The 23508-nt window shown below is 43.9% G+C and overlaps 1 protein-coding gene across 9 annotated transcripts in view; it reads left to right on the top strand.

Annotated features, from left to right (window-relative positions):
- The window catches only part of ST6GAL1 (ST6 beta-galactoside alpha-2,6-sialyltransferase 1), a 140284-nt gene that overhangs the window by 71354 nt on the left and 45422 nt on the right, over nucleotides 1-23508 (top strand). The window contains exon 1 of one of the 9 annotated variants that reach the window (XM_089910701.1): nucleotides 14315-14512. The exons of the other annotated variants lie outside the window; for them this stretch is intronic. The gene's annotated coding sequence lies outside the window, so the exon portion shown is untranslated. Of the gene's footprint in view, nucleotides 1-14314; nucleotides 14513-23508 lie in introns of those variants that run through there. 9 annotated transcript variants of the gene reach the window in all.

Here is a 23508-nt window from a genome sequence, read left to right as displayed (position 1 = left end):
TGTTTCTAGATTTTTTGATCATGGCCATTCTGATTGGTGTGAGGAGATACCTCACTGTAGTTTTAATTTGCATTTCTCTAATGATTAGTGATGGTGAGCATCCTTTCATGTGTTTGCTGGCACTCTGTATATCTACTTTGGAGACATGTCTATTTAGATCTTCTGCCCATTTTTGGATTGGGTTATTTGTTTTTCTGCTATTGAGCTACATGTGATGCCTGTATATTTTGGAGATTAATCCTTTGTCAGTTGCTTCGTTTGCAAATATTTTTTCCCATTCTGCGGGTTTTCTTTTCATCTTGTTTATGGTTTCCTTTGCTGTGCAAAAGCTTTTAAGTTTCATTAGGTCCCAGGTTTTTTTTGTTTTTTTTTTTTTGCAGTACGCGCGCCTCTCACTGTTGTGGCCTCTCCCGTTGCGGAGCACAGGCTCCGGACGCGCAGGCTCAGCAGCCATGGCTCACGGGCCTAGCTGCTCCTCGGCATGTGGGATCTTCCCGGACTGGGGCACGAACCCGTGTCCCCTGCATCGGCAGGCGGACTCTCAACCACTGCGCCACCAGGGAAGCCCCTGTTTATTTTTGTTTTTATTTCCATTTCTCTAGGAGGTGGGTCAAAAAGGTTCTTCCTGTGAGGTATGTCATAGAGTGTTCTGCCTATGTTTTCCTCGAAGAGTTTGATAGTGTCTGGCCTTACATTTAGGTCTTTAATCCATTTTGAGTTTATTTTTGTATATGGTCTTAGGGAGTGTTCTAATTTCATTCTTTTACATGTAGCTGTCCAGTTTTCCCAGCAGCACTTATTGAAGAGGCTGTCTTTTCTCCATTGTATATTCTTGCCTCCTTTATCAAAGATAAGGTGACCATGTGTGTGTGGGTTTATCTCTGGGCTTTCTATCCTGTTCCATTGATCTATATTTCTGTTTTTGTGCCAGTACCATGCTGTCTTGATTACTTTGTAATCAATTGTAGCTTTGTAGTATAGTCTGAAGTCAGGGAGCCTGATTCCTCCAGCTCCGTTTTTCTTTCTCAAGATTGCTTTGGCTCTTTGGGGTCTTTTGTGTTTCCATACAAATTGTGAAATTTTTTGCTCTAGTTCTTTGAAAAATGCCATTGGTAATTTGATAGGGATTGCATTGAATCTGTAGATTGATTTGGGTAGTATAGTCATTTTCACAATTTTGATTCTTTCAATCTAAGAACATGGTACATCTCTCCATCTCTTTGTATCATCTTTAATTTCTTTCATCAGTGTCTTATAGTTTTCTGCATACAGGTCTTTTGTCTCCTTAGGTAGGTTTATTCCTAGGTATTTTATTCTTTTTGTTGCAATGGGAAATGGGAGTGTTTCCTTAATTTCTCTTTCAGATTTTTCATCATTAGTGTATAGGAATGCAAGAGATTTCTGTGCATTAATTTTGTATCCTGCAACTTTACCAAATTCATTTGTGAGCTTTAGTAGCTTTCTGGTAGTATCTTTAGGATTCTCTATGTATAGTATCATGTCATCTGCAAAGAGTGACAGTGTTACTTCTTTTCCGATTTGGATTCCTTTTATTTCTCTCTGATTGCTGTGGCAAAAACTTCCAAAACTATGATTAGTAACAGTGGTGAGAGTGGGCAACCTTGTCATGTTCCTGATCTTAGACAAAATGATTTCAGTTTTTCAGCATTGAGAATGATGTTGGCTGTGGGTTTGTCAGTTATGGTCTTTATTATGTTGAGGTAAGTTCCCTCTCTGCCTACTTTCTGGAGCGTTTTTATCATAAATGGGTGTTGAATTTTTTCAAAAATTTTTTCTGCATGTATTGAGATTAGCATATGGTTTTTATCCTTCAGTTTGTTAATATGGTGTATCACATTGATTGATTTGCGTAGATTGAAGAGTCCTTGCATCCTGGGATAAATCCCACTTGATCATGGTGTATGATCCTTTTACTGTGCTGTTGGATTCTGTTTGGTAGTATTTTGTCGAGGATTTTTGCATCTATGTTCATCAGTGATGTTGGCCTGTAGTTTTCTCTTTTGTGCCATCTTTGTCTGGTTTTGATATCAGGGTGATGGTGGCCTTGTAGAATGAGTTTGGGTGTGTTCCTCCCTCTGCTGTATTTTGGAAGAGTTTGAGAAGGATAGGTGTTAGCTCTTCTCTAAATGTTTGATAGAATTCGCCTGTGAAGCCATCTGGTCCTGGGCTTTTGTTTGTTGGAAGATTTTTAACCACAGTTTCAATTTCAGTGCTTGTGATTGGTCTGTTTATATTTTCTATTTCTTCCTGGTTCAGTCTCGGGAGGTTGTGCTTTTCTAGGAATTTGTCCATTTCTTCCAGGTTGTCCATTTTATTGGCATAGAGTTGCTTGTAGTAATCTCTCATGATGCTTTGTATTTCTGCAGTGTCAGTGGTTACTTCTCCTTTTTCATTTCTAATTCTATTGATTTGAGTCATCTCCCTTTTTTTCTTGATGAGTCTGGCTAATGGTTTATCAATTTTGTTTATCTTCTCAAAGAACCAGCTTTTAGTTTTATTGATATTAGGTATTGTTTCCTTCATTTCTTTTTCATTTATTTCTGATCTGATCTTTATGATTTCTTTCCTTCTGCTAACTTTGGTGTTTTTTTTGTTCTTCTTTCTCTAAGTGCTTTAGGTGTAAGGTTAGGTTGTTTATTTGAGATGTTTTTTGTTTCTTGAGGTAGGATTGTATTGCTACAAACTTCCCTCTTAGACCTGCTTTTTGCTGCATCCTATAGGTTTGGGGTCATCGTGTTTTCATTGTCATTTGTTTCTAGGTATTTTTTGATTTCCTCTTTGACTTCTTCTGTGACCTCCCACTTATTTAGTAGTGTACTGTTTAGCCTCCATGTGTTTGTATTTTTTACAGATTTTTTCCTGTAATTGATATCTAGTCTCATTGCATTGTGGTCAGAAAAGGTACTTGATATGATTTCATTTTTCTTAAGTTTACCAAGGCTTGATTTGTGACCCAAGATATGATCTATCTTGGAGAATGTTCCATGAGCACTTGAGAAGAAAGTGTATTCTGTTGTTTTTGGATGGAATGTGCTATAAATATCAGTTAAGTCCATCTTGTTTAATGTACCATTTAAAGCTTGTGTTTCCTTATTTACTTTCATTTTGGATGATCTGTCCATTGGTGAAGGTGGGATGTTAAAGTCCCCTACTATGATTGTGTTACTGTCGATTTCCCCTTTTATGTCTGTTAGCGTTTGCCTTATGTATTGAGGTGCTCCTATGTTGGGTGCATAAATATTTACAATTGTTATATCTTCTTCTTGGATTGATCCCTTGATCATTATGTAGTGTCCTTCTTTGTCTCTTGTAATAGTCTTTATTTTAAAGTCTATTTTGCCTGATATGCAAATTGCTACTCCAGCTTTCTTTTGATTTCCATTTGCATGGAATATCTTTTTCCATCCCCGCAATTTCAGTCTGTATGCGTCCCTAGGTCTGAAGCGGGTCTCTTGTAGACAGCATATATATGGGTCTTGTTTTTGTATCCATTCAGCCAGTCTATTGGAGCATTTAATCCATTTACATTTAAGGTAGTTATCGATATGTGTGTTCCTATTACCATTTTCTTAATTGTTTTGGGTTTGTTATTGTAGGTCTTTTCCTTCTCTTCTGTTTCCTGCCTAGAGGAGCTCCTTTAGCATTTGTTGTAAAGCTGGTTTGGTGGTTCTGAATTCTTTTAACTTCTGCTTGTCTGTAAAGGTTTTAATTTCTCCATCGAAACTGAATGAGATCCTTGCTGGGTAGATTAATCTTGGTTGTAGGTTTTTCTCTTTCATCATTTTAAATATGTCCTGCCACTCCCTTCTGGCTTTCAGAGTTTCTGCTGAAAGATCAGTTGTTACCCTTATGTGGATTACCTTGTATGTTACTTTTCCCTTGCTACTTTTAATACGTTTTCTTTGTATTTAATTTTTGATAGTTTGATTAATATGTGTCTTGGCGTGTTTCTCCTTCGATTTTTCCTGTATGGGACTCTTTGTGTTTCCTGGACTTGATTGACTATTTTCTTTTCCGTATTAGGGAACTTTTCAACTATAATCTCTTCAAATATTTTCTCAGTCCCTTTCTTTTTCTCTTTTTCTTCTGGGACCCCTATAATTTGAATGTTGGTGTGTTTAATGTTGTCCCAGGGGTCTCTGAGCCTGTCCTCATTTCTTTTCATTCTTTTTTCTTTATTCTGCTCTGAGGTAGTTATTTCCACTATTTTATCTTCCAGGTCACTTATCGATTCTTCTGCCTCAGTTATTCTGCTATTGATTCCTTCCAGATAATTTTTAATTTCATTTATTGTGTTGTTCATCATTGTTTGTTTGCTCTTTAGTTCTTCTAGGTCCTTGTTAAACATTTCTTGTATTTTCTCCAGTCTATTTCCAAGATTTTGCATCATCTTTACTATCATTACACTAAATTCTTTTTCAGGTAGCCTGCCTATTTCCTCTTCTTTTGTTTGGTCTGGTGGGTTTTTACCTTGCTCCTTCCTCTGGTGTGTATTTCTCTGTCTTCTCATTTTGCTTAATTTACTGGGTTTGGGGTCTCCTTTCTGCAGGCTGCGTGTTCGTAGTTTCCGTTGTTTTTGGTGTCTGCCCCCAGTAGGTGTATTTGGTTCATTGGATTGTGTAGGCTTCCTGGTGGAGTGGACTGGTGCCTGTGTTCTGGTGGATGAGGCTGGTCTTGTGTTTCTGGTGGGCAGGACCGCGCCTGGTGGTGTGTTTTGGGGTGTCTGTGAACTGAGTATGGTTTTAGGCAGCCTTTCTACTAATGGGTGGGGTTGTGTTCCTGTCTTGCTAGTCGTTTGGCATAGGGTGTCCAGCACTGTAGCTTGCTGGTTGTTGGGTGGAGCTGGGTCTTAGCGTTGAGATGGAGATCTCTGAGACAGCGTTTGCCATTTGATATGAAGTGGGGCCAGAGGTCTGTGGTGGACCAATGTCCTGAAGTTGGCTCTCCCACCTCAGAGGCTCAGGCCTGACACCCGGCTGCAGCACCAAGACTCTGTCAGCCACCCGGCTTGTCTTCTTAAAGCTGGGCTGCCTGCAGCAGCCCGACCAATGTAATATTCAAATTGGAAATGTTACCTTTGCACCGGGTGCTAGAGGAGATATCTCTGTCGTTCCATACCAGAAATAAAAAAGGATGAACAGGTCTTCTTATCCATGATGCAAAGTTAAATTCTATTCCTCCAGGGAAAATTTCAGGGCACTGCCCCTGCCACCACCAGTGATAGAGATGGCTTGGGAAACATTGGAACCACCTCTAAGCTGGGGTTTTTATGAATCTGAAGTGGCTCCTCCACTGTCTCTTTCCCTTTCTGCCAACTGAAGCAGAAGACTCTGAGGCTTTAGAACAGGGCAGTACTCCTCAACATTGTCGAGGTCATCAAAAATGAGGAAAGTATGAGAAATTGTCACAGCCAAGAGGAGTCTATGGAGCCATGAAGACTAAATGTAATGCTTGGCCACCTGTGGCCGCCCAGGTCTGTGTCCCCGGCAAGAATTTGCTCCTGAGCCTGAGCTTGTTATTTTAATGTGTATTTTTTTGATTTTCTGTGACGTTGAATCCCCAGCCTTCCACTGAGTTGGTCCCCACCCTTTTAGGGAGAAAGCAGGGAGAAGAGTAGAAGAAAAGAGATTTATGGCTCCCTCCCCATTCATCGCTTTGAAGATGAGAAGCAAATGCAGACACAGAGAGCCCTGGGTTCAAATCCTATCTCTGCAACTTCCTAGCTACTGACTTTGTGCAACCTTCACTTCTCTGAGCCTCAGATTTGTTCACTGAAGGATAGAGCATTCATCCTGTCCTCCATGAGGGTGAGGTAGTAGAGATTTATAAGGAAAGGGTCTGCTGTGCAGTCTGGTCAATCTGAAGACAGTAGCTTTTGTTGTCTGTGGGGAGCTGAAGCTCAGGATATACAAGCACCTCCTGGTGCACAGAGGCAGCGAGGAACTCAGAGCTGGCTCTCCTGTCCAGGGACGGCCTCTGCAGGGACTGCTGCTCATGTTTAGGTCACCGCCTCTTCCCCTTCATTCATCGCAACCTCCCTGTGGGGTGGTCTTCTAATCACCTCTGGGCAGTGGAGGCATCTATCCCAAGCCAGGAAATTAATCCTGGGGAATTGGGTGACCTTGGGGGAGTGAATTCTGACCGCGATTGTATTTATCTGGTTCTGCGGGAATCCACCTTTCAGAACTTGGCTTGGGACCAGGGTGGACTTCAGGTGGGTTTGTTTGGCAGTGTCTCCCCTTATTCTCTGGAGCAGAATTCAGAACAGGAGCATGCTCTTTCCAGGACAGCCCAGCCAAGCTGGGTCTCTGCCTCAATTCATTATCCTTCCCTGACCCCTCATCTAAACTGCACATGTTCTTTTCTTTTTTTTTTTATTAATTAATTAATTTATTTTTGGCTGCATCGGGTCTTCTTTGCTGCGCACGGGCTTTCTCTAGTTGCGGCGAGCGGGGGCTACTCTTCGTTGCAGTGCACAGGCTTCTCATTGCGGTGGCTTCTCTTGTTTTGGAGCATGGGCTCTAGAGTGCAGGCTCAGTAGTTGTGGCATGCGGGCTCACTAGTTGGGGCTCACGGGCTCTAGAGCGCAGGCTCAGTAGTTATGGTGCACGGGCTTAGTTGCTCCGCGGCATGTGGGATCTTCCCGGACCAGGGCTTGAACCCGTGTCCCCTGCATTGTCAGGCGGATTCTTAACCGCTGCACCACCAGGGAAACCCTGGACATGTTCTTGTTACGCACCTATAGAAGGTTAAGAGCAGCTGATACAGAAGAGGCGGCTGTGGCTCCAAATAAGCTGTCCGCCCACAGCACAAGAGAGAACCCGCGGCACTCCTCTACTACTGCTTTGATTGGTGGTGGGGGGGCTCTACTCTTCAGGTTATTTGAACGCCAGATGAGTAGGCCATCTGGACCCAGGCTCACAGTGAGGCCAGAAAACCCTACCACACTCTCAGCTCAGAGCGTGGGTGTGGCTGACTGGGCTGAGAAGTATTTCTCCTGAAATCAAAGTTGGGTGCCTAGGCCCTGGTGCTATCAGCCTACCCTGGTTTTGCTCTGGAAATACCTCATCGATTTCCCGTTTTCTTACCTGGGTACATTCCACTTGCAAGAGACCTAAGGGTCGAGCTGGGAGGTGGAGTGAGTTTGGCTTATTTTCTAAGTTGAAGGAAAACTCAGAAAAAAAGTCAGCAGGCTTTCTTGTGAGAATATGGGTTTACTGACTTTTTTTGTGTCGGGCAGCAAGCCAGCCCTCTACTCTGTGGCTGTGAGAGTAGAACTTCTCCAGGCGTTTGTCTGCAGAAGGCTCTCAGGTGTATCCATGCTTGGAGAGAACTGAACAATTTTGTGTTTTCATTTTGATGATCATCGAGAAATGATTCTTATACCAGTTATAATTCACATCAATTCATAGTTGAATGACCCTTTAGTAGAAGAAAACCATTGGTATCTTAAGTAAAGGTTTGTCAAACAGCAAGCATTTCTTTTTCCTCTTTCAAATGGAAGGGTGCTTGATAAAGCACAAGTTTCATTTCCTATGGCTTTACAGAAGTGGTGAACTCATGACACTATCTTGGAGCTTTAAAGCTACTTTTCATCTCTTATTTCCCTTGTGTTTCCACCACAACCGTGTGAAGTAAAGATTATTAAGCCCCTTTGATCATGAGGAAACAGTGGCTCAGAAAGGATGAGTGACTTCCAAGAATATGCAGTGATTTGGCTGGAGGGCTGGGGGACTTCACATCTGTGTTACGGTTTCGGGCTTTTCCATGAGTTCAGCCTTCCCAGTAACACCCCCTTGTCTCTGACTCCTTTGAGAGTCCCAGGTTCTGGTTCCCATTGCTGTGGGGCAGTGTTTGAAATGGTTAATAGTGAAAGAGGCTGATACCAGTTTTGTTGAGATGGACATCAAGGTCCCATGCTTAACCAGACAAATATTGAGTCATGCACTTCCAGAAAGTTTATCTCCTCTTCTCAGAAATGAAGACTTCCTCCATCCACAGCAGATAAGCCATGATCAGCCTCCGGTCCCTCCTCCTCGATTCCTGGCAGGTTCAGGATTACCAGGCACCATTTAATAAGCACCTACTATGTTCTGGGCATGGCAGGATCCTTTTTTCTAACCCTTACAGCAATCCTGTGAGGTAGGTGGCCTTGCACACATTTTACAGGTAAGGAAACTGATGCCCAGAGCACTCATGTTATTTGCCTAAGGTCATACGGTGATGACAAATGAAGCTGGGATCCAAATCTAGATTTGTCTGACTCCAAGGCTGGTTCACAGGAAATTTAGCACCACTCTTCCAAATGGGGCCTTGTGTGGGGTCTTCCTCATCTCAGTCCTGGTCCCTCATCTCATCAGTGCGTGGGGTGGAGGAGTACAGGAGGGGGGCCGCACCTAGGTTTTCTTGGCCTCTGGGCCCTGAGTCATATCTGAGTTGAGGTCCTGGCTCTGTCTCTTAACAGTGGGGTGATTGTGGGAAAATCCCACAACCTCTCTGAGCCTGTTTTCTCATTTGTAAAATAAGGTCGGCAATGATAGTGTTATTCTGAACACTAAACGGGTGCTTGGCACAGTGCCTGGCCCTAGCAGTTGCGTAAGAAGAAGTGGCTCTTATTTGTTTGTTGGTCACGTACTTTCAGGGAGTGGAGAAGGGGGTTGTGGGAGGGCCAAGGCTGCTGAACTCACACAGCCCCCCACCGGCTCCGCAGCACCCTTCTCTGCTCTGGAACTTTTGATCTGCTCTCCACTGCGCCCCTGGTGAAGGCCAGGCTCTCCCACCTGACACTCACGGTGCCGCACAGTGAGGCCTGAGGCTCCCTCTCAGCTTCACCTCCCGATGCTTGGCTTTGCGTACCTGCTTGGGCTGACTTGACCCTCTCTGTGCCCCAGTGCCCCACCCTCGCCCACCTCCAGACCATTTCCCTCCCATCTCACGGGTCTTTCCCATCTACGAAGGCTTCTTTGATCCTAGACTGGATTCAGGCCCCTCCTCCTGGGCTAAGATTCTTGAACAACTTCTTTTCAAGAAGAAAACATTCACTTATTTGGCAAAGTAAGCTGAGCCACAGGCCCTGACTCAGGTCCTGGGAACACAGAGGTAACTACGTGGTTCAGGTGCCCACTGTCTAGTGGGGGGAACAGACAAAGTAAGTAGTGCATTAGGTATTTGGTCCTTGTCTGATTTCTTGTGGTATTTAAGACGATTAGCATCTCCAGGGCAGGGGGAGTACCAGTTACCTCTGGGCCCGCTGTTCTGAGCTCACAGTTACCAATGTCTTGGTTGAATTGATTGATCTGAACAGATGTGGTCAAAGGTAAGCTCACAGTTCTGGCACGCCCCAGCTAGCACCGGTGGGGGGCTTAGAGGAGGGTGGGGAGCCCAGGGGCAGCCTTCTCCCATCTGTGGCCTTCCCTTCTCCCCCTCCATCCTCCTAAGTCACATTCTGTGATGGAGTCAGCATGCAGGGTTTGGCACTTTTTTTTTTGACAATTTGCTACTGGCTTCTAAGGAGGGAAGCACACTGGCTTTAGAGCCAGACATTCCTGGGCAAGTCATATGACCTCCTCCAGCCTCAGTTCCTCTTGTATAAGATGTTGAAACAGTAGACTCGACATTCATATGTGAGTTCTCTGGAGATCTTTGAAAATTCTCCAAATCGTCTTCATCATTCTTACCAAGTTCTCATTTGTTGACAATGGCTCTAAGGTGAGGCATTTTGCTGTCATTTGACAGATGAAGACATGAGGCACATGCTACAAGAGCACATAATTTCCCTCATTTATGCAGTCATGCACAATCGAGCTATGTTAAGTGACTTCTGTATTGATTTCATGAATATGGAGCTGTAGGCGTTTGTAAGTCTATTAAAATAAATTCCTCATTGGGTATAAACTCTTCTGAACATGCACTAGCACTCTGGTTTCTTTGGGAGCTGTAGCTCACAAGCAAGCGGTTATTTCTATCACGTCCTGATACATGAAGGGCATGGAACTCCCTGTGCCCTGGGTCGTGGCCTGGGGGAGCGCTCTCTCGCAGACTAAGGGACGGGCCCCTGCCACCTTGCTATTGCACATACCTCACTCCTGAGCAAAATCAGGAGACCTCTGGGGTTGTTCTCAAATAGTCAAAATCCCAAATGTTGACTCTGTACATGCCAAAGGTCAACTGTGAGGACAACCACCGTCCAGGGCTTGGTGAGATGATATGGCATGTGTCTAGCGCTCTAAGTGTGCCCTGGGCTTGGAACTGCAGCACTGTTGCTTTCCCTTTAACTGAAACCGTTTGCTTCTAGCGGCATTAGTGGGCTTTGCCGTGGCTGAGAGAGTCATAAGTCAAACAAGATGAACCTCTGAGCACAGGCATTAGGAGCACAGTCCTTATATTCAGACAGTTCTGGATTTAAGTCTTGCTGCTGCCACTCACTACCAGAAGCACTTTAACCTCTTTAAGATTCAGCTTCCTTATCTATGAAATGGAAAGGATAGCAGTGCCAACCTCAGAGGACAGTGAAGGGAGGGAGGCTTAGGGGTGGGATTAAGCAGTGAGTGCTGAGATCTGGCCTCTAAAGAAAAAGATCCAAATTTTCCACCTGCCGACATAGGTGCACATATCAAGTGGTCTTTCTGTATGGGAGGTGGGCAGGGAGGTGGATGTGAAAAACCCCAGAAAACCAGCCCTTGCCTTCTAGAAGGGAATGACTGTGGGACAAAAGTGGACTGGAGTGTATAATCTCTAGGTCCATCCATGTTGCTGCAAATGACATCATTTCATTCATTTTTATGGCTGAGTAATATTCCTGTGTGTGTGTGTGTGTGTGTGTGTGTGTGTGTGTGTGTGTGTACCACATCTTCTTTATCCATTCATCTGTTGATGGACACATAGGCTGCTTCCATGTTTTGGCTATTGTAAATAGTGCTGCTATGAACATTGGGGTGCATGTAGCTTTTAAAAAAAATTTTATTTATTTTTATACAGCAGGTTCTTATTAGTTATCTATTTTATACATATTAGTGTATATATGTCAATCCCAGTCTCCCAATTCATCATCCCCTCCCCACCCCGGCTTTCCCCACCTTGGTGTCCATACGTTTGTTATCTACATCTGTGTCTCTATTTCTGCCTTGCAAACCGGTTCATCTGTACCATTTTTCTAGATTCCACATATATGTGTTAATATACGGTATTTGTTTTTCTCTTTCTGACTTACTTCACTCTGTATGACAGTCTCTAGGTCCATCCACATCTCTACAAATGACCCAATTTCCTTCCTTTTTATGGCTGAGTAATATTCCATTGTATATATATACCACATCTTCTTTATCCATTCATCTGTTGATGGACACATAGGTTGTTTCCATGTCTTGGCTATTGTAAATAGTGCTGCTATGAATATTGGGGTGCATGTATCTTTTTGAATTATAGTTTTGTCTGGATATATGTCCAAGAGTGGGATTGTTGGATCGTATGGTAACTCTATTTTTAGTTTTAACCATTTTCAGTAGTGGCTGCACCAATTTACATTCCTACCAACAGTGTAGGAGGGTTCCCTTTTCTCCACACCCTCTTCAGCATTTATTATTTGTTGACTTTTTGATGATGGCCATTCTGACTGGTATGAGGTAATACCTCATTGCAGTTTTTTTTGTTTTGTTTTGTTTTTTTCGGTACGTGGGCCTCTCACTGCTGTGGCCTCTCCCGTTACTGAGCACAGGCTCCGGACGCGCAGGCTCAGCGGCCATGGCCCACGGGCCCAGCCGCTCCACGGCCTGCGGGATCCTCCCAGACCGGGGCACGAACCCGTGTCCCCTGCATCGGCAGGCGGACCCTCAACCACTGCGCCACCAGGGAAGCCCCTCATTGCAGTTTTGATTTGCGTTTCTCTAATAATTAGCAACGTTGAGCATTTTTTCATGTGCCTATTGGCCATCTGTATATCTTCTTTGGAGAAATGTATATTTAGGTCTTCTGCCCATTTTTTGATTGGGTTGTTTGTTTTGTTATTGAGTTGTATGAGTTGCTTACATATTTTGGAAATTAAACTCTTGTTGGTCGCATCATTTGCAAATATTCTCTCCCGTTCTGTAGGTTGTCTTTTTGCTTTGTTTGTGGTTTCCTTTGCTGTGCAAAAGCTTATAAGTTTGATTAGATCCCATTTGTTTATTTTTGCTTTTATTTCTATTGCCTTGGGAGACTCACCTAAAAAACAGTGCTAAGATTTATGTCAGAGAATGTTTTGCCTATGTTCTCTTCTAAAAGTTTTAAGGTGTTATGCCTTATATTTATGTCTTTAAACCATTTTGAGTTTATTTTTGTGTACTGTATGAGGGTGTGTTCTAACTTCGTTGATTTATGTGAGGCTGTCCAGCTTTCCCAGTACCACTTGCTGAAGGACTGTCTTTGCCCCATTATATATTCTTGCCTTCTTTGTCAAAGATTAATTGACCCTAAGTGTGTGCGTTTATTTATGGGCTCTATTCTGTTCCATTGATCCATAGGTCTGTTTTCATGCCAACACTGTGCTGTTTTTATTACTGTAGCTTTGTAGTATTGTCTGAAGTCTAGAAGGGTTGTGCCTCCAACTTTGTTCTTTTTCCTCAGGATTGCTTTGGCAATTCTAGGTCTTTTGTGGTTCCATATAAGTTTTATGATTATTTATTCTAGTTGTGTGAAAAATGTCATGGGTAAGGCATCTATATTTTTTAAATGCTCCCTAAGTGCTGTTAATGCTCAGGCAAGATGGAGAAGCACTGATTTAAGTGGTTTCCTTCACTCACACTGAACTTCATGGCTATGGGACTAGGGGTGGAGAGCACCTCTGAGGACAGACTTGCTCAAACTCTTTCTCTTCTATATTCTCTTCCCTTTTCTCTTTGCATGTGGCCTATTTGGCCTTGGACTGGTTCTAGGAAAGAGATCAATTTGCTAAGGTGAGAGGGGTAAATTGTTGTCACCTTGGTGACCTTAAGGAGAGGCCAATCACTTCAGTGATACTGGTATTTAGGAAATGTTAAGGAACTCTGGCCCTGACTTCCTCCTGCCCAACAGGTAAAACTACATGGAAGGAAATAACAAACAGCCCCTGACACAATACCCAGCTGAGGAGTTTCTGGAGGAAAATACGTTTAAGACAACATTAGCAGAATCATTGTTCTCACTAAAGATAGTTAAACTGGGGTTTGAAGAGAGAGATGTAGGTCATCAGACTCTTGTTATCAAGATTTTGTGGGTTTTTTTGTTTTTTTTTTTTTAAAGCATCCTTCCATATCTAGCCAACCAGTAGAACCTGTTTGTTAGGAGGCCAGCTGGGATCAGAAGGTTCTAATTTTATTGGGGTAAGTTTCAGGCCATGGTCAAACCAGAATTCCTTGCCCAGGGTTTCCAGAGACCCACCAGACACTTTCAGGATTTCAGAAAGCCAGACAGGAGAAGCACATTTATCCCAACAAACCTGCACAGGCCAAGGGAATCATCACGTTTCTTGGTATTAAGGCTGAACTCGTATCACCTGATTGTGATAACAATGAGAATCTCATGCTGGTCAGAACCTCTTATTGGCAGCAACATCCTTGTCCATTTGATAACAAACGAGAACTCAGATTATTACTTAAATTTGGCTGACAGCACTTTCAAAACTTGGGGATCATAGCAGGGGGAAACAAATACAAGATGTACTAGATGTGGAAGAATTTAGGAACCGCTGGCTTTGGCTAAATTAAGGGGCGCTTCTGTTATTTCACTGTGCTAACGTCATGCTGGGATGAAGAGAGAACTGTGTGGATGGTGAAAAATCTATACTGAAAATTCTGATGAATTCTCAGAATTCTACTTAGACCAGTAGAAATAAAGTCTCTACTTAGTAGTTCATTTAGTTACAGTAAACAGATAAACTCACAACAAATAAACTCACTTCTTACCTTGCCCAGAAGTGACATGTTATTTTTGCTCACACTTTATTGCTGATAACTAGTCAAACAGTCCCAGTTCCACTTAGATGCAGGGTGTGTGTGTATGCATACTTGCTGAAAAATATAATGCCCGGCTGGACCACCACTTTAAGCAACAACTCTATATGGCAGAGAGCACATCTTCTGTCAGGCGGCCAGTGTTTCCTCACTGACATGAGGAAACAGGAAGAGGAGTCATTGCAGAATTAAGTGGCAACTCAGGAGACACAAATTAAGAGTTCGTGGTCATAAAGAAACGGGAACCCATTACAGGGAGGGTTTTGTTTTTTGTTTTTTTTTTTGCGGTACGCGGGCTTCTCACTGTTGTGGCCTCTCGCATGGCAGAACACAGGCTCTGGACGCGCAGGCTCAGCGGCCATGGCTCACGGGCCCAGCCGTTCCGCGGCATGTGGGATCCTCCCGGACCGGGGCACGAACCCGTGTCCCCTGCATCGGCAGGCGGACTCTCAACCACTGCACCGCCAGGGAAGCCCCTACAGGGAGGTTTTTGGAGGCCAGGACACACAGACTGCTTCTTCTTGGAGGTACTATGGTTAGCCAAGGGCAATATGGTGTCAAGGTTTCTAGTCTAGGGACAGAAAGTTTGGGTCCTAAAGTACAGATGAGGGTGAAGTTTGCACACTGAGAGGTTAAGGAGGTGGGGATCGGGGCAAAGTATGGGTTGGCTAAAAAATTCGTTCAGGTTTTTCCATAACATCTTATATATATAAAGCGATGTCACCAGAAGGTCCAAGATGGTCACTGGCAACTCTAGTTGGCCTGGTAAAGCAGAGAGGCGCTCAGGGGCCATTTCAGGGGCCCTGAGTAGAGAGATATATGTTGGAAAGCTGGACCAGGCTTGCAAGTTAGAACAGTCTGGCTTGCATCCCAGTTTTGACCATTTGTAATATCTTAAGCATATGGCTTCAACTCTCTGAGCCTCAGTTTCTTCACTCATAAAAGAGGATCATTAATACCCCACCCCACTGGGTGGTGGTAAGAATTAAATATGGTAACATAAAATGCTAGCACCCAGTAAGAGCTCAGTAAACGGGATCCTGGGCCTTCCTCACCTGAATTGTTGCAATAGCCTATCGAAAGGTCTTTCTTTCTTTAACCTTCCCCAACCTGCCACCTACCACACCACAGTTGATTCTCAGTGTAGCAGCCAGAATGATCCCTTTCAAACATAAGTCAGCCAAATCTTCTTTAGAGTGAGAGCTAGAGTTCTCACACCAGTCGAAGACCCTCCGTGCTCTGTACTTACTACTTCCCTGTTCTCCTCTTACGCTGCTCTCCTCCTCCACCTCTGTCCTCCAGGCCTCTGTCCTGTTCTTCAAGCAGGTCAGGCATGCCTCTGCCTAGGGATTTTGCTGTTCCCTCCACCTGGAACTCTCTTCCCTCAAAAATCTGCATGAGCCCTCCTTCACCTCCCTCTAATGTTTGCTCAAATGCCTTCTCAGTGAGGCTTTCTCTGAACATGTAATTTAAAATGCATACCCCCAACCCCGCTGTCCCTCTCCATCTACCCTGCTTTAATTTTCTGGGTAGCAATTATCCCCTTACAAACACTACATATGTGTTTAGTTTGTTTTCCTCTTCACTTACCCTCTCACTGGAAGGCATATTCTGGGGGGTGTTAGAGTTCTGGCTGGTTTCTGCACTGTCGAAACTTTTTCTGCATCTCCACTTTGGCTCACCATAGAAAATAAGCATTTGCTGGATGAATGAACCTATTATGAGTATCAGAGTATGTTGTTCTTATAAGCTCTGGGGCCACTGCAACATGGAGGCCTCCCTGTTCATTTCCCCACCCCAAACTTCCTTAGATGACCAAGGCTTAGCTCCTCTTAGATATAAAAACATTGGGAGAACGACTGAACTTGAAACCACTGAATCTCAAGAAGCCTTGAAATGGAACGCTAAGTTCACAGGAAACAGAGCAAAGGGGAGTAAGTTAATACCTTGAGGAAGTCGTCAGCCAGATTCAGTACGTGGCACATTCCATAGGACAAATGACTTAGTTTTTTCAACAAATTTAATATCATGAAAAAGAAAAGTAAGGGAGTGGGGAATTGTTATAGATTAAAAGAGAGTTGAGAGTGGCATATCGTCCAAACAAAATGTGCCTACCTTCTTTGGGTCCTCATTCAAGGAATTTAGTGTAAAAGACATTTTTGAGAGAATTGGTAAAAATTTGAAAGTGGAGTGGTTATTGGGTGATAATGGCATCGTGGTCATGTATGTGGGTGCGTGTGTTTGTGTGTATGTGTTCTCATGTATCCTCTGGCAGAACCCAACATGTGGGAGGTGGGGGGGAGTACTATTATAGAGAATTCAGCTCCGCAGAAAATGATTTTGAGGGCCTATGTTCTCAGTTTTCCCAAGGATGGTGCATAGCTAATACTGTTCTAGATACCAGGGAGGTAAGTTAATTCATTACATAAATGGATGTCTTAGGACATTAAGGCTTAATTTTCTCATGGCACGCCAGTCGGGAAGAGCTGGGCGTGGGGTAACTGACGTGAAGTCTGGTGTTTGCTTTAAGTTATTCCAAGAAAGAAAGGGGGGTGCGGGATCAATGAAATGAGATTAGCAAAATGTTGATAATATTTGGAGCTGGGTTATGAAAACATGGAGGTTCATCGTGCTATTCTCTGTACCTTTTCATTTTTTTATTTTGTTTTTAATTTTTGGCTGGGTTGGGTCTTCGTTGCTGTGTGCGGGCTTTCTCTAGTTGCGGCAAGAGGGGGCTACTCTTGGTTGCGGTGCACGGCCTTCTCACTGCAGTGGCTTCTCTTGCTGCGGAGCACAGACTCTAGGTGGGTGGACGTCAGTAGTTGTGGCACGTAGGCTCAGTAGTTGTGGCTCGTGGGCTCTAGAGCACAGGCTCAGTAGTTGTGGCTCGTGAGCCTAGTTGCTCCGCAGCATGTGGGATCTTCCCAGACCAGGGCTCGAACCTGTGTCCCCTGCGTTGGCAGGAGGATACCCAACCACTGTGCCACCAGAGAAGCCCTCTGTACCTTTTTGTATGTGTAAAAACTTCCATAATACAAATGTCATTTTTTCCCCAAGATTAGGAAGAGGTGAAACAGTTCTTTCTGAGGAGGAAAGAGGCCTATTTTCTTTTCTCTCTACATCTCTGTGGGGTGTGGAGGAGAGAGGTGGGTGGGTCTATTGCTTGGGAGGGGCATGGTGTTTATTCAGCCCTCGTTATGGGCCCTTTTGTGTTCCTTCCTCCTCGGCTTACCCCTGACTGTTGGAGTGGAGCAGAGTGGTCTTAGTTGGTAAGACTCGGGGGATGCCTGCTGGGGCGGGGGCTTCTACTGCTTGTACTGGGGAGTGGGCATGATACAGAAAGGGAGCTGATGGGGTGTGAAGTGCCTGCTTTCCGCCAGGCACCTGTCAAACTGGAAGGCAAAAATCGCTACAAGTACGTGTCCGCTAAAGGCGCAAGGTTGAAGACAAAGCACAAGCCAATGGCCTGTGGTTTTTCTTTGCCCTGGCTCCCTTAGTCCTGAGTCCAGAGCTCTCCCTACCTGTTCTGAGTGGCTGGCTCTGATCCAGGACCATGGAGCAGCTGCCCTGTCTGAGGTGGGGACTCAACATCCCGCACAGAAAAAGTTCTGTTCTCCACGTTTTTAGATAACCTCAGGGAAATGTACTCGGCCGTTTCACAGTCTTCTCCTTCAGTGCCTGCCTGGCTGGGTAAAAGATCTAATCTCTGTTAAGAGACCGTGTTTTTTGTTTTTTGGTTTTTTTTTTTGCAGCCTGGGTCTGGAACAGCTGGGGCAGGCAGGAATGAAGGCCCCTTTGTCTTCAGGGCTCTGATCTGGCAGGATTTCCCCCTCCCTCCCATTAGCCTGGCAGCGGGGCTGGTCCTCAGGTAAACACTTGTCAACGCGGCCACTCAGGCACCTGGCAAAGTCTCTCATGGTTTCCTTTCACTCCCTCCTCAGATTCACCAACTACAGATTGGTTTCCGTTGCTTATCTGACTTTTTCTGTCCTTTCGAGTAAAACTGGGACTTGTCAGAAATGTTTTGATACAGCTACTAATGTTTTGACCTATGCCGGCTCCCACTGGTAGGTGGCCAGGAGCTGTTAGGCTGTTTCTGACGGCAGCCTGGACCAGCTCTGCCGGAGCCCCTGGGAGGTGAGCCAGCGGCACCCACCTCAAGCACTATTGTTGCCGCAGGGATTAAATGAGTTTTACCCAATTACAGGAACTTTACCGTTTGTAAAATACTCAGCACGTGGTAAAGGTACAATAATTCTTAGCCAGAACAAAGTGATAAAGTCTATCAGTAAATTGTCGGCACAACCCTGCAGGGGCAAATTTTAAAGTATTATTATACATACTTCACAGGTGAAGACACAGGCTCACAGAAGTTGACCAAACGGGTCTGACATGCAACTGACAGATAGAAAAGCCAGGATTTGACTCTGGGCTTTTGAGATGCCAGAGCCCGAGGTCTTTCTCCAAAGCTTGAGCTTCTCAAACTATTGTTGGTAAAGGACTGGGTTTCTTCCCCAACCTCTCACGCATCCATAATTTTAAAAATACAATAAAAGGGAGTTATTAGAATAATGAAATGAAAAAGACATTTAAAATACAAGCCATATTTTTAAAGTTATTAGACCCATCAGGCATAAAACTACTCTTTCCAATTACTATAAAAGTTGATTACACTCAATTTCTATGCTTTTCCCATCCTGGATCTAGATAAAGCTTTCTCAGACTAGCACTTCTGATTGCGTCAGAATCACTTGGGGGTGCTTGCTAAATGCAGGTTTCCGAGCCCCATCCCAGACCACTTGGAACAGAATGACTGAGGTAGAATTCAGGAATCTGCATCTTAACAAGTAATTTTAATAATGTGCTCTACATCTGATCAGCATTGTTCTCTGCAGTGCTGCCTCCCCTCTACAGATTATAGAGGATAGTCTAAATAGTGAAGTGAACACAATGTTTTATTCTACTGTCTCCCAACCCCAGCCCTACTATTTTGCTTTTGTTTTTAATTATTAGGGACTTCCTTTCTGTAGAAACTCAGCAACAGAAACTGCTTCCGAACTCATTTTAGTGCACGTCAACAAACGTGTTTTGATTGCAAACTACAGGCTGAGTAGAGGGGGAACAGATCACAAGGTGCCCACATCCAGTAGAAAGCAAGTGTCGCTAGAACAAAGTCCAGAACCTGGGGCACTTGGGTGTGTAGAGGTAGGGGAGATGTGGAGGAACCAGCATCAGAGACAGCTGAGGAGGAGTGACCAGTGAGTGGAGAAAAACCAAAAGGGTGTGGGTTTTGGAAGCCAGAAGGGGGAAGTGGCCAACTGTGTAAAGTACAGCTGATGGGCTGAGTAAGAAAAAGACTTAGCCCTGACCATTTGATTGGTAGCATGGAGGTCACGGAGGTCTTTGGGGACATGACAAGAGCAGTCTCATCGAGATGAGGGAGGTTTGATGGAGTTGGTTCAAGGGAGAATGGGAAGAGGGAAGTTGGAAACAGTGACTACAGATAGTTCTTTCAAGGAGTTTTACTGTAAAGGGAGGAAAAAGGGCAGGGGAAGTGAAATGAGGTCAAGAGGTTTTGTTGGAGGGACAGGGAAATGGAGTTTCTTTAGACCTCAGGTAATGGCTAAATATGTGACTTTTGTAATGTCATGTATCTTTTTCAGTTAATTCCTTCAGTAACACGAAAACATTGTCGACGTAAGTTTTTTCTTCACACTCTTTCAAACGCCCCCTAATCCCAAATGATATTGTCAAGAAGAGTCTGCAAATCACTCTCGTTCCTTACATAGCTTAATTTGAATATATTTGAAAAAAATGATGCTGCTTTTTTTCATATTTGCTTTATTTTTGGCTGAAGTATTTTTAAAGTAAATTTAAAGTAAATTTTTAAAGTTAAGTAAATTTTTAAAGTAAAAAGTAAATTTTAAAGTAAGTTTTTAAAGTAAAGATGAAGTTTACTTTAAATTCAAATGCGTAGGACTTTTTTTCTAACATGACCACATATATAATCATAATTAATAATACTATTATTAAACCTAACACAATTAACAGTGATTTCTTAATATCATATATGATACCCAGTCTGTGTTCAGATACCCCCATTTCTCCCCAGTGTTGTTCTGTTCAAACCAAAGGTCTGCAGACCGCATGTGATTGCTGTGTTTTTTGTGTGTTTTTTAAGTCATTTGTTTTTTGTGCTCATTGACTTGTTGATGAAACTAGTTCGATCGTTCTGTAGAACGTCCTGCTTTCTGGATATATCTGGTAAATTAGGGTGTCTTTTAACTTGTTCTTCTTTCTCTTGTATTTCCGAAAAACTGGAATTGCATATGAAGGCTTGATCACTTACAGATTAAACATTTGGGGCAAGAATTTTTCATTCGTGGTGCTATGTGCTTCGTACTGTCTCACTTCAGAAGGCAAAAACTGTCTAGGTGTCCCATTGTTAGTGATGCTGAGACTGATCTGGGTCATGTGGTGGCTGCCTCAATCAGGAGAGTGTTTGGTTTTTTTTTTTTAAAGATAGGAGAAATAATAGCATACCTATATGCTAATGAGCATGATCTTTGAGAGAAAGATACCTATTGATGCAGAAGAAAAAAGGGGGATTTTTAAGAATGTCCTTAAGTAGACAAGAGTGTGTAGGATTTATGGAAAAATGTTGGATATTGCAAGTGTTGGATGCAGCCAATTAATTGATAGTAATGAGATCATTTGGGCATAAGTGCAGGTAAGGTGAGTAGCGGTGGTACAAAAGCATGCGTGTGGAAGTTCTACTGTGGTAGCTTCCTTTTTTTCTATGAGCGAGTAGCAAGTTCATCAGGCGAGGGTGAGGATAAGAGGAGTTTTTAGTGGGGAGGAAGTCATACAGTCCTCTAGGACAGTGGCAGATGAATTGACTGGAAAAGTAGCATATCGTTGCTGTGGAGCATTAAGGAGCGATTTGCAGTTAGTGATCATGCACTTGAAGTGACATCATTAAGAATCGTTGCATGATTTTCTCTAGCCATGTTCAGCTGCCTGCTTGCAGGTGTGGAGTAGGACAGAGAGTTGGATTTAACCAGGATTGGGGTTTATCCACACATGTGTGATGAGAGAGGTCAGCTGAATGACTGACCGTGGAATTTAAGCTGGATAGGAAGGGAAAGGGTGGCAGGGAGGAAGTGAGAGACAGTGGGAAGGTAGTAGGATCAAACACAGAAGATTGTTAGAGTTGGGTACTGGTTGGACTAAGCTGCAGAGATAGGAGTGGTGATTAGAGAAGGACGCCTGAAATCGAGGCATCCCTTGATGAAGGGAGTATATTTTTTGGAAATGACAAGACCAAAGCTATGACCTTGGGGGTGAGTTGCTGATGTCACAGTCATTGGAGTTGACTAGGATAATTCTATAAGTGATTGTTAATGCCACCAAGAGTTATGACAGAAATAGTGTTGGAGAGAATTCTAGTGAGCCAGGAGCTAACATATTCAAGGAATGAGGAAGATTGTCCTGGGTGGAGGAGAAGATACAGCAGCAAGGTGGTCTGCACAGGGTTGCCACAAGGATGAAATGAGTGGGTGCACGTGGAGTTCCCAGCACTGAGCATGGGCTGAGCACAGGCTCAGCAAGTGTTACTGGTTTTCATTCTGAGTCTATATGGCTCCAGAGAGCTGAGCTTAAACTGCTGGGTTTATTTTTACAGGGAGGTTGATTTCTTTTCATTTTAAGACCTTTCTAAGAGGCAGAGCTGCTCACATAGCCATGTGCAACCTGGGGAGGTGGTGGATTTCCTGTCACTCAGTGTACTCACCAGATGGAATGAATACCTGCCACGGCAGTGCTGTAAAGGGGACTCCGGCAATTGAAGGTGATGGGTGGGTAGGTGGTGGGGGTGATTCTAACACCTGAAGGACGTGGGGAACGGGAGGAGTGATGTCCGAGCTATCCTCATTCTTTCGTTCAAACATGACCGAGCACTTCCCAGTTAGGGCGCAGAGCCTGGCTTGATGCAGGGGACCAGAGATAAATCTTAAAGGTTGGGACAGACCTGCAAACGAGTAAGTGTCATGTGGTCTGATGAGAGCCAGCACAGGCACAGCGGAGCTGTGACGATCTCCGTGGGGGTCAAGAAAGGCTTCAGAGTCCAGGGGCACTTGAGCTGGTATAGGAGGCTGAGTGGTCATGGCCCTGTGTGAACAGGGCAGGAAAGGACATTTCAAGCAGAAGGTATTCTATGTGCAGGGCTACAAAGGCATGAAAGAGCATGGGACATTTGGAGTGTCATGAGTGAGTTACTCTGGGCAAATTGCTCATCACACCTGTCTCAGTCTCCCATTCGTAAAAATGGGGATAGTAGTGGTATCCACACGGTAGTGGATGGGGAGGGGTAAATGAAGTGACATGGATGATTTTTGTCACAGTTCCTATTGCAATCCCTTTGGGTGTATTATCTAACTTGATTATTTAAATAATCCCATGAGATGGGCTCTGTTATTATTATTCCCATTTTACAGATAAAGAAGCTGAGTTCTAGGGGGTTGAGTAGCTTGTCCAAAGTCATGTAACTGGGGAAAGGCAGAGTTTGGACTCTTGCCCAGCTCAGTCTAATTCCAGAGTTCTTACTCTTAACCCCTAAGCTATAGTCAGTGCTTTGAACATAGCTAGTATTAAATACTTGGTAGCTGTTGTTGTCGTGAGTGCTAAAGTTTCTCCCCCAGAGAGTTGAGGATTCTGTTACCACTTGTGTAGCTGGTTGAAGATCACCACTGCTACTATCTCATGAGCAGCGGTGACTATTTTTGGAAGGCCCTCACCATCTACAACAGATGTAGATCAACAGTTATACCACTTGTTTCAATTGGTTGATTTTTGGAAATCAACAGTGGGGAGTGATTTTAAATCTCCTTAGAGGGCAAGTTGTTCCGAGCAGATGTGATGTGTGGGAGGAAGATACGGGTTTGCTGCACTCCTCTGATGTCTGTGCACTGAGCCCAAATAAAAGTCTCATGCCCCAGCAGCTCATGCATTGAGGGAATGGCAGTGAAGCAGCATATACAGGCAAGAGGCGGCATCCAAAGTGCCGATGACTGCCCAAAGTGTTCTCAGTGAGGCTGCTGAGAAAGAACCCTGTCCATCAATGGTGCCTGAGGTAAGCATAGACCTCTTAAGGGCTGGCAACACTTCCCTCATTCATTCATTCAACCAATAGCTATTGAGTACCTACCATATGCCAGACATGCATCTAGGCACTGAGGGTAGTAGTGAAGAAAGGCCAATACTTACAGAGTTTACATTTTTGGTAGGAGGAGACAAATGGTAATCCTGCTTGCATAATCACAAACCCCCTGCCTCAAAGCAAAGTTACATGACATGAAAAGAGGGATAGCTTTCAGAGACTTTTTTTTTTTTTTTTTTGGACTCTACCAGGAGGCTGCTGCTAGGCAGGGAGTAGAAATTAATTTAACTTTTTAAGAAAGTAATCATGCCATAGAATTAAGAGCTCATGACTATGAACCAAGTTATTGTACTTCCAGGAAATAAA

The sequence above is a fragment of the Delphinapterus leucas genome, chromosome 4, assembly GCF_059928025.1.
Source record: "Delphinapterus leucas isolate spDelLeu-1000000601 "Yukka" chromosome 4, BTC_Dleu_Yukka2, whole genome shotgun sequence".
Lineage (NCBI taxonomy): Eukaryota > Metazoa > Chordata > Mammalia > Artiodactyla > Monodontidae > Delphinapterus > Delphinapterus leucas.
This window is presented reverse-complemented; position numbering and strand designations above follow the sequence as displayed.